Source organism: Rutidosis leptorrhynchoides, chromosome 3 (assembly GCF_046630445.1).
Source record: "Rutidosis leptorrhynchoides isolate AG116_Rl617_1_P2 chromosome 3, CSIRO_AGI_Rlap_v1, whole genome shotgun sequence".
Taxonomy (NCBI): domain Eukaryota; kingdom Viridiplantae; phylum Streptophyta; class Magnoliopsida; order Asterales; family Asteraceae; genus Rutidosis; species Rutidosis leptorrhynchoides.
Window position 1 is genome coordinate 196053367 of NC_092335.1, and position 10016 is coordinate 196063382.

A 10016-nucleotide genomic window follows, 5' to 3' on the forward strand; every position below is an offset into this window, starting at 1 on the left:
GATTTGATGAAAATATGAAAATAAGCTTAAGTTTGATATAAATTGATAATGTCATTGTAATTATTTTGATTGATGATTTTGCTGACACTAATGCATATTTGGATGCACAAAATTTGTGTTTGATGTGTTTTGCAGACTGACAGGGGTGAATCTTCATCCCAAGCCCACAATGATCCTGCTGAGAATGCGGAACAACAGGAGGTGGATAACTACTACAAGCAGGATATACCTCATCCAGTCATGACCTTTTCTGATATGCACTTGGAAGAGTTGCACCCAAACCTGAGATTTGACAGACTTTGGATAGATTATTGATAATGCTAAAAACGAACATATATTTCATAACATTATTCCTCAAGAAAGACAAGCTTTTAGTTGCAATTGTTCTATTTACAAGTGATATTCTTTTAAATAATAAAAGGTGAAGACAAAAGACAGATTCGACGAATTGAAGACGCAAACGACCAAAAAGCTCAAAAGTACAAAAGACAATCAAAGAGGTTCCAATTATTGATAAGAAACGTCTCGAAATTACAAGAGTACAAGATTCAAAATGCAAAGTACAAGATATTAAATTGTACGCAAGGACGTTCGAAAATCCGGAACCGGGACCAGAGTCAACTCTCAACGCTCGATGCAACGGACTAAAAATTACAAGTCAACTATGCACATAAATATAATATAATATTTAAATAATTCTTATAATTATTTATATATTATAATAAATAATAAAAACCGTCGGCAAGAAAGACTCCAAAGAGACTGAGCTGTAATTTCATTCTCCGCGAGAGTTTGAAGGCAAAATTGGCCGCGAGTCGCGGAGCCCCCAGTTTTGAAACTCCCTATAAAGCAAACCGAAATCTGATCATTTTCATCATCTTTTTTCTCCTCATTCATACGATATATTTATATTTATAATTTATATTTTAATTTTAATTTTAATTATAATTCTAATAATAAGGGTATGTTAGCGAATATTGTAAGGGTGTAAGTCGAAATTCTGTCCGTGTAACGCTACGCTATTTTTAATCATTGTAAGTTATGTTCAACCTTTTTACATTAATGTCTCGTAGCTAAGTTATTATTATGCTTATTTAAAACGAAGTAATCATGATGTTGGGCTAATTACTAAAATTGGGTAATTGGGCTTTGTACCATAATTGGGGTTTGAAGCTTTGAATACCGCAAGTCGCGGAGGGGACCTGACACACGAACAGGAAGCCCTAATCCTGCATTTATTACGGATTATTATTAATTATTATTATTATTAACCCTAATTATTATTATTATTATTATAATTAAGTTTATTTTTAATTTAAGTTTTATTTAATTTATATTTTAGTTAAATTAGTTTAATTAAATTGTAAAATTAGTAGTTTTATTAAATAAATAATATAAAAATAATATTTTTATAAAAATTGTACTTTTTACAACTTTTTGTATATTTTTATATTTTGTCCCTTTTTAATCGTTGTAGCGTAATATTTGTATTTTTCGCTCATATTTAATTTTAAACTTAGTTTTTGCTATAGTTATTTTTACTCCTAGATTTTTAGGCTTTGCCGTAGAATTCCTTAAGTGCTTTTTCTTTAGACTAAGATTTAGGTGCTTTAGAATTTTGCGACGCCTTTTTAAGTTTTAGTTTCTTTTTAAGTTATTTCCATTTGGGATTTAGTTTTTCCTGTAAGCTTTAATATTTTTAGACGACTTTTACCTATGTATCAATTATCATTCCAATTAGTAATCTCAATTTGCGATTATAATTTTAAGTTAGTTGTAGTAATAAGGTTAGGTTAGTCAAGTATTTTTAAGTTTTATAAGTTTCTTTTATTTTTTCGTCACCTTTTATTTTTTCAACCATTTTTCTTTTTCAACTTTTTTTCGACGAACTCTTTTTCTTTCTTATTTCTCGCTATTCTAGTTTTTAGGACATAGATTTTTATTCTACTTCTTATCTAAATTTCTTAAAATTACGAAAATTTATTTTAAGTGGTTAAATTGATAGACATCAAAATTTTCTGGTTCGTAGTAATAGTTGGATTTGTACGTGGACCGGGTTATTGGAGCCAAACAGTCCTCAATTATATTGAGACCAAACGAATCTTGCCCCTCTGCTGCATCTTTTGGCTATTCGAAACGTGGGCAAAATCAGAAAAGTCTATTGGTTGGATAACTTATTATAATTTTTCTTTCCTTTTTAAAACTAATAGGATATTCAGTGAATGCACCGAGCAAGACGTTCATCACCTTTTGTACGTTCACCACCTGTAACTAGATCAAGACATTTAGCAAATATAACCGCCGTTGATTTTTCTTTAGAATCGTCATCCAGTAGACCAAGTACTTCAGTTCAAATTTCCGATAATCCATTTTTTGAACCCGACCTCACAATTGAGAATCCGGAAAATATTCAGGAACGGTTCGTAGATCCTGAACCACTAAACTTTCCTCCGGAACCACCAATCATTCAAACAGAGATTGTTAAGGAACGAACCATTAAATCAGAATCATCTAGTGATTCCGATTCAACAAATTCAATTATGGAGAATCTGGAACCTTTAAGTATGGAAGACCGAATGAGAGCTAAACGCACTGGCCAAGGTCACGCAATTACTCATCCTGACATTAATGCGCCAGATTATGAAATCAAAGGACAAATTCTACACATGGTGACTAATCAATGCCAATTTAGTGGTGCACCGAAGGAAGATCCAAATGAACATCTACGTACCTTTAATAGGATCTGCACACTATTTAAAATCCGAGAAGTGGAGGATGAACAGATATATCTCATGTTATTTCCCTGGACTTTAAAGGGAGAAGCCAAAGATTGGTTGGAATCGTTACCTGAAGGGGCGATCGATACATGGGACGTTTTAGTTGACAAATTTCTTAAACAATTCTTTCCTGCATCTAAAGCCGTAAGACTTCAAGCAGAAATTGTTACGTTTACACAGAAACCAAATGAAACTCTATATGAGGCGTGGACTAGATATGGAAAGTTATTAAGAGGATGTCCGCAACATGGTTTAGACACCTGTCAAATAGTACAAATATTCTACCAAGGATGCGACATCACTACAAGAAAAGACATAGATATAGCAGCTGGTGGTTCTATTATGAAGAAAACCGAAACTGATGCTTACAAAATTATTGATAATACTGCTTCCCACTCACATGAGTGGCACCAAGAAAAAGACATCGTTAGATCATCTAAAGCAGCTAGAGCCGATTCTAGCCATAACTTAGATTCCATTTCCGCAAAGATAGATGCTGTGGAGAGACGAATGGAAAAGATGACTAAAGATATTCACTCAATGCGAATTAGTTGTGAGCAGTGTGGAGGACCACATTTGACAAAAGATTGTCTCAGTATTGAATTAACAATGGAACAAAGAGAGAATATATCATACATAAACCAAAGGCCTGGAAATAATTATCAGAATAATTATCAACCGCCAAGACCGATTTACAATCAAAACCAGAACTATAACAGAAATATTCCATACAACAACCAACAAGGTCCTAGCAATCAACAAGTATCCAATAATACTTATAATCAGCAAAGACCTAATTTTCAAAACAAACCACCACAACAAACCGATGATAAAAAGCCGAATTTAGAAGATATGATGACAAAGCTAGTTGAAACTCAAACACATTTTTTCACATCTCAGAAACAAACCAATGAACAAAATGCTCAAGCATTTAGAAATCAACAAGCATCTATTCAAAATCTGGAACAAGAAGTGAGTAACCTAGCAAGGTTAATAGGTGAAAGAAAACCGGGAAGTCTACCTAGTGATACAAATGCTAACCCCCGGAATGAAACAGCTAAAGCTATTACCACAAGAAGTGGTACAACACTTAAACCACCGGAAATACCTGTAACTTCTGATGAAACTATTCCTACTCCACAAGAACCACAACCTGATCAAGATAAGGAAAAAGAACCGGTAGTTGAAAAGGTTAATGAAGATAACACAGTTAAGGCTAAACCTTATGTTAAACCATACCAACCACCACTTCCTTACCCGAGTAAAATGAAGAAAGAGAAACTTGAAGCCGAGCAATCCAAATTCTTTGATATGTTTAAACAGATAAATGTAAATCTTCCTTTCATTGATGTGATTTCAGGAATGCCTAGATATGCTAAATTCTTGAAAGATCTAATCTCAAATAGAAAGAAAATGGAAGAACTCTCGGCTGTTACTATGAATGCTAATTGTTCAGCAGTGCTGTTGAATAAGATACCAGAAAAATTATCTGATCCAGGGAGTTTCACAATTCCATGTTTTCTGGGTAGTCTTAGTTCAATAGAAGCATTGGCAGACTTAGGTGCTAGTATAAATCTAATGCCGTATTCACTATACACTAAACTAGACCTTGGAGAATTGAAACCAACCAGAATAAGCATACAACTAGCCGATAGATCAATAAAATATCCTAGAGGGATAATGGAGAACATGCTAGTTAAAGTTGGTACTTTAGTATTTCCAGTAGATTTTGTTGTTTTGGACATGGAAGAAGATTCTCAAGTTCCTCTCATATTAGGAAGACCATTCTTAAACACGGCTAAAGCAATGATAGACGTGTTCGGTAAGAAACTGACCCTAAGTATAGAGGATGAGAGTGTTACCTTTTCAGTTGATAGAGCAATGCAACAACCACAATCTACAGATGATACATGTTATTATATTCAAACTATAGATGCACATGCAGAATTATTAGAAGAATTTCCAGAATTACAAGGAACAGGAGAATGTTCTTTAGGAGAAGGTAATGAACCAATTGATGAAGCTGAAATGTTAGCTACACTTATAGCTAATGGATATGAACCAACAACAGAAGAAATTCAAATGCTAAAAGAAGAAGACAGATATCGATATAAATCATCGATAGAAGAACCTTCGAAATTAGAGTTAAAGCCACTTCCAAACCATTTGGAATACGCTTATTTACATGGTGAATCTGAATTACCTGTAATAATATCGTCTTCTCTTACTGAAAATGAGAAATCACAACTCATTTCTGTGTTGAAAGCTCATAAACCAGCCATTGCATGGAAAATTCATGATATTAAAGGAATAAGTCCTTCGTATTGCACACATAAAATCCTTATGGAAGAAGGTCATAAAACGTATGTGCAACGCCAACGAAGACTAAATCCTAATATGCAAGATGTAGTTAAGAAAGAGATTATTAAACTGCTAGATGCAGGTTTAATTTATCCAATCTCTGATAGTCCATGGGTAAGCCCAGTTCAATGCGTGCCTAAGAAGGGTGGCATGACTGTCATTACAAATGAGAAAAATGAGCTTATTCCTACTAGGACTGTAACAGGATGGCGTGTATGTATTGATTATAGAAAATTAAATGACGCCACCAGAAAAGATCACTTTCCCTTACCTTTCATAGATCAAATGTTGGAAAGATTAGCCGGAAATAGTTACTATTGTTTTCTAGATGGATTTTCCGGATATTTTCAAATTCCAATAGCACACGAAGATCAAGAGAAAACCACATTCACGTGCCCTTATGGTACTTTTGCTTACAAACGCATGCCATTTGGACTTTGTAACGCCCCTGCAACCTTTCAAAGGTGTATGATGGCGATTTTTCACGACATGATAGAAGAATGCATGGAAGTATTCATGGATGACTTTTCAGTCTTCGGTGATACATTTAAATCATGTCTAGTTAATCTGGAATGAATGCTAATTAGATGCGAAAATTCAAATCTAGTACTTAATTGGGAGAAATGCCATTTCATGGTTAAAGAAGGCATCGTCTTGGACATAAAATTTCAAAAGAAGGAATTGAAGTGGATAGAGCTAAAGTAGATGTAATTGCTAAACTTCCACATCCCACCAATGTTAGAGGAGTTAGGAGTTTTCTAGGGCATGCCGGTTTTTACCGACGTTTCATAAAAGATTTTTCTAAAATTGCCACTCCTATGAATAAACTCCTAGAAAAGGATGCGCCATTCATCTTTTCAGATGAGTGTATCAAATATTTTAATATTCTTAAAGAGAAACTCACTAATGCGCCGATCATGATAACACCAAATTGGAATCTACCATTTGAACTAATGTGCGATGCAAGTGATTTTGCAATGGGAGCCGTTTTAGGACAAAGGATTGAAAAACGATTTCAACCTATATATTATGCTAGTAAGACATTACAAGGAGCACAAACGAACTATACAACTACTGAAAAAGAACTCCTTGCTATTGTCTTTGCTTTTGACAAATTTCGATCATATCTCGTTCTAGCAAAAACGGTGGTCTATACCGACCATTCTGCTCTTAGATACCTATTTTCAAAACAAGATGGTAAACCAAGATTAATCTGTTGGATCTTACTCTTACAAGAGTTTGATATTGAAATCCGAGATAAAAGAGGAGCAGAAAATCTCGCCGCTGATCATCTTTCTCGTCTTGAAAATCCCGAATTAGAAGTTCTAAATGAATCAGCCATACAAGACAACTTTCCTGATGAATATCTATTGAAGATAGATTATAATGAAATCCCATGGTTTGCAGACTATGCAAACTACTTAGTTTGTGGATTCCTTGAAAAAGGATTATCGTACCAAAGACGAAAGAAATTCTTCAGTGATATAAAACACTATTTCTGGGAAGATCCACATCTGTTTAAAAGTTGTCCCGATGGAATAATACGCCGATGTATATTTGGAGATGAAGCTACTAAAATTTTAAACCATTGTCACACAGGACCAACAGGAGGGCATTATGGGCCTCAACTAACAGCAAGAAAAGTTTATGAAGCTGGATTCTATTGGCCAACAATTTACAAAGACGCACACCTTCTTTGCAAATCCTGTGATGCATGTCAAAGGGCCGGAAAAATAAGTCAACGTGATGAAATGCCACAAAATGTCATCCAAGTATGTGAAGTATTAGACATTTGGGGATTGACTTTATGGGTCCATTTCCAAAATCTCATAATAATCTATATATACTCGTAGCCATTGATTATGTATCTAAATGGTCGGAAGCACAAGCTCTCCCAACTAACGATGCACGAGTTGTAGTCAACTTTTTAAAACGTCTTTTTGCAAGGTTTGGAACACCGAAAGCTTTAATAAGTGATCGGGGTACTCATTTCTGTAATAATCAACTTGAGAAAGTTCTTAAAAGATATGGAGTAACTCATAAAATCTCCACCGCATATCATCCACAAACAAGTGGACAAGTTGAAAATACCAACCGAGCTTTAAAACGTATTCTAGAGAAAACCGTAGGATCAAATCCGAAGGAATGGTCCATTAAATTGGAGGATGCACTCTGGGCTTTTAGAACAGCCTACAAAACTCCAATTGGAACCACACCTTTTAGACTTGTTTATGGAAAAGCATGTCATCTTCCAGTAGAAATTGAACACAAAGCATTTTGGGCTTTGAAAACATGTAATCTTGATTTACATGAAGCCGGACGTCTACGATTAAGTCAACTAAACGAATTAGAAGAATTAAGACATGAAGCATACGAAAATTCGTTAATCTATAAAGAAAGAACGAAGAAATGGCATGATAAAAGAATCAGAAGTTCAAAAGAATTTAAAGAAGGAGACAGAGTTCTTCTTTTCAATTCACGATTCAAGCTATTTCCTGGAAAATTGAAATCAAGATGGTCTGGACCATTCATAGTCAAAAGAGTTTTCCCATACAGAACGATAGAATTGATAAATTCAAATGGGATTGAATTTAAAGTTAATGGTCACAGAGTTAAACATTACATACATGGTCCGATGGAAGTCGACAACGAAGTTAATCACAATTTCGACACCACAGCTAACTAAGTGTGGGGAGAATCAAGTCTTTAAAGGATAATACGTATTTCTGTTAGAGTTAGATTGTCTGTTTTCATATAGTTCTCGAAAATGGAACCCGAATGGTCTTTCCCTAGCAGACCCTAAAGAACTAGTCTTCTCCCCCCATTCTGAATTTTTATTTTTTTTAGGTTTTTACAAAATGAAGACTGCCTGTGAACTAAACCATGGTCTAATGCTACACGCTTTGATCACTAAACGTAATAATGACATACTACCGAGTGAACTAGTATCAGTAATCAGAGAAAGAATGGACGGAGTTAGAAAAGAATCCAGATGCGAAGATAATAAGTTACAATTTGGTAAAGGAAAATCAAAATCCGCAGCGAAAAGAAGAGCACGACACCTAGAAAGATGTCACAAATGCGGAAAATGGTCACATGGAGGTAAATGTTCAAATAATCAAACCTATTCAAATACCGAATTTGTTACTTTATGCAGAGACGGACCGTTCATATGTTTAGAAGAAAAGACACTGAATGCTCGAGGTTACGCCTATGTAGCCATGGAAAACCAATTAAACCGACTATCTTATGAATGGGATAGATCATATAACTAAGAAATCTATCTCACAGGTATGTCTGTACAGTTTTTATTTTTATTTTTATTTTTAACCTTTTGAGAATAAACGCTAATTTGTTCGCTAAAAAGTATTAAATTGGTTTTGAATAAAATTAGGTTTGGCGACCGAAATTATTGATATCATTCAAAAATTTATTACATCACTGCGAAATTTAACGTTTATTCTTAAGGTATAAATATCTTTAAACAATCAACCCAAATATTTCAAAAATTCATCATGAGTTAAATTAGGTCTTGGAACCGAAATTACTTTACCGAAAAGAGGGGCGCATATTTTTGATAATATTTGATTGATTAAAGTGGGATAAAAAGCCAAAAATATTTTTAATTTTATTTTTACCATGTTTTTATAATTAATATTTAAATCTAAAATTAATATTGTAAACTATGTAAAATCAATATATTTTAAATTGTAAATATTTGAATTTTTAAATTAAGTGTGAATTTTTAAAGTATGAATTTTTAATTTTATGCATTTCAAATTTTAAGTTTGGTGTGAATTTTTAATATTAATTTTGAATTTTATATTTAAGTTGTGTGAATTTAAAAAACAAAAATTTACTTTATCTCATTAAGTTAAAATATGATTTTTAAAATTCGTCGTAAGTTGAAGACTAGGTCTTTGAACCGAAATTGCTTTACCCGAGGGAGGGACGAGAACTTTTATTATCATTATTTTTAATCTTATTGAATTAAAGTATGCCAAAAACATTGAAAAAAACCCAAAAATCTTAGCTTTTAAAACAATCGCTACAAAAAGACAAATTTTAAAATTTTGTCGAGGGACGGACTAGGACATCGATCCGAAACGACCTCGTCCTAAATAACAAGGGAAACAAAATTTTAAAATTAATTACTTAATTGTTTTAATAAGTTAAAGATTATAAAAAAAAATAAAAAAAATAAAAAATACCAAACTCCGCGACTCGCGGAGTTTGGAGCTTTAATCTCCGTGACTCGCGGAGGGGTCGAAAAATCAGAAAAAAATATAAACACCCGAACTGATCAGTCCCAACACAGAAAAAAAAAACTGCGAAAACCTGCGCGAAAAACCCGAAAAATACACCCCAAAATCACAATTTTTAACCGTTAATCATCAAATCTTTTGCTAAAATCATGTTGAGAAGGATGCTATCTAGGAATTACTCAAGAAAAACGGTAAATTTCTACACCTAAACACCATTTAATCCGAAATTTAGTGTTCTTGAGCAATTTTTTCCCCAATTTGATTTTGATGCTTTTTAGTGTAATTAGGCTTAAATTGTTTATGTATTATGCTTGTATAACCTAGATTGATGCTGTTTAACATGATTAGAAGCCTTAAACTTCAAATTTTGAGTAATCTAGGGTTTGTGTTCTTGAGCAAATTTGGGGCTTTTTGATATAAACAGGTTATGGTCGATTTTTGTCATGAATTGTTGCTAAATTGAGTAGTGTAACATGTCTAGGTAGTTAAATGATCCAAACTTTGAGCCTAAACATGATTTTGAGAATTAAAGTGGACTTTTTCAAGTCTAAAATTCATGAACTTGATTTTTGAAAGATAATGCCATTTGAGACTTGTTTAATTGCTAGTAATG